Genomic DNA, 1723 nt, shown 5'->3' with positions numbered 1-1723 from the left:
TCAGATCAACTTCCCGATTTACCGGAGACTACGCCAGAGGAGAGCGGTTCTGAGCCCATTGAAACTACTAACAGTACTATTACGAGGTGAAGCAACCGTTCCAGGCGACCACCTGATCGCTATGGAGAGTGGCTGAATGAGATTCAGCCGACTGGGGAAAAGATGTGAGATAATGTATAACTCATTAGTTATATTGTCTAATATTTATGCATGTTAATTGAATAATATTAATTAATAATTGGATGATTATAAATACTGTGTTAATCACTTGCTTGGTACTGTAGTAGTATTTTTTGACGGATTTTTGTGAGATCTCTTTTCTCCTGTTATGTTTATTCAATATTGATATTGCTAAATCTATGTTACGAGCCATTACATGCCATAAATAAGATACATCACTGTCTGGAGGTTCCTACCTTACTATTGCACTATTATAAATATATATTACTATTATACCCTATTTTGTGCATTGAAAAAAATAGGATGCAGAGGGTAAATCGTAAAGGTTCTTGGAAACAGTCTCCCTTGTTCGTGCAAAAAAAAGAAGACTGATGATAGTGGTATGTTTCCTTTTGTCTGAAAATGATTGCTTTCTTTAAATAGGATCGCCATCAACTACAAGCACTGTGGAGTCAATGGCCATTTATGTAGAAGCCAGTAGCTTAAAGCTGTTCAGTGCTATTAAAGATTGGGTAGAGATGAAGTTTTCTGTATTTAAGTACTGCAGTGGCCATATTTATGGAATTGTAAGGACTACAATCAACCAGTCTTCTCATTACGGTACGTGGCCATCTTCATGTGCTTGTGCTAATTGTAAATGTGGCGAAGCCATGAGGTCTGTGTTGGATCATGTGACATGGTCAGAGGTATTTTCGGGTGAAATGGACATTAATATTGAGGTATGTTTATTTTAAGGTTTTTACTTATAAAATTGTTTTTAGAATTCTAAAGTGAAAGAGATCCTGGCTAAATCAAGACATACCATTGTCAATAATTTCTGTGACGAGTCAGTCAAAGCCTATCTATTAGACTTAGTGAAGTGTGTCTTACGCAACTGTTGTTTTATCAACATTTGTCACTTGTTAATGCGTTAGTTAATGAGTATTTCGATTTTGTGTTACTATTATTTTAGGTCTATTCCAGTCAGTACTAAAGGGCACATGGAAACTAGTATAATGGTAGAACAGTTGCTATCTGGGACTGTAGGTGAAAAAACCATGGACACTCTAAATACTATCTGTGAGTGATGCTACATTATTGCATACAGAAACTTTAATAATGGCGTTTAGGGATTCTTTGATTGTTCTATTTGTATTTCTACGAACAATGCGCCTAAAATTGTGATGTTCGTCATTGAGGTACATTGTAGTTTCATTATTTGTTTAGTTTCATTTGTTGGTACACATGTAGGCTAAGTCCTCAGGACATGTAAATAATATTGTGTTGGACTCATCTATAGGGTAGCTATATTTTTATTTGAATGCCCTAGGATTACATTACTTCCCAGAATCAGTACCCTTGCTTGGGTTGTACACTGAAGGACACAAAATGAGTAATTACTCGTTTATTCAGCTTTCTACATGTACATCCTGAGCCTAGTGTAGTATTGGTGTATGCAATGGTATGGCAGGTAGGGACTAGGGAAATTGCTCTACCGTTGGTTGTCCTTTATCTTGATTGCCATTAGTCTTGCTTCCTTCAGCTAAATAGGGAAGATCGCGAC

General features: G+C 36.4%; 1 long non-coding RNA gene across 1 annotated transcript; it reads left to right on the top strand.

Moving 5' to 3' along the window:
• The first annotated feature begins 387 nt into the window (after nt 1-387).
• LOC109580604 (uncharacterized) lies at nt 388-1289 on the top strand. Its single transcript, XR_002184297.1, has 3 exons — nt 388-560; nt 604-1089; nt 1133-1289. It is a non-coding gene; the product is annotated as an uncharacterized LOC109580604 (long non-coding RNA).
• The last annotated feature ends 434 nt before the right edge of the window (nt 1290-1723 follow it).

The sequence above is a fragment of the Amphimedon queenslandica genome, unplaced genomic scaffold, assembly GCF_000090795.2.
Source record: "Amphimedon queenslandica unplaced genomic scaffold, v1.1 AMPQUscaffold_13522, whole genome shotgun sequence".
Taxonomy (NCBI): Eukaryota; Metazoa; Porifera; class Demospongiae; order Haplosclerida; family Niphatidae; genus Amphimedon; species Amphimedon queenslandica.
This window is presented reverse-complemented; position numbering and strand designations above follow the sequence as displayed.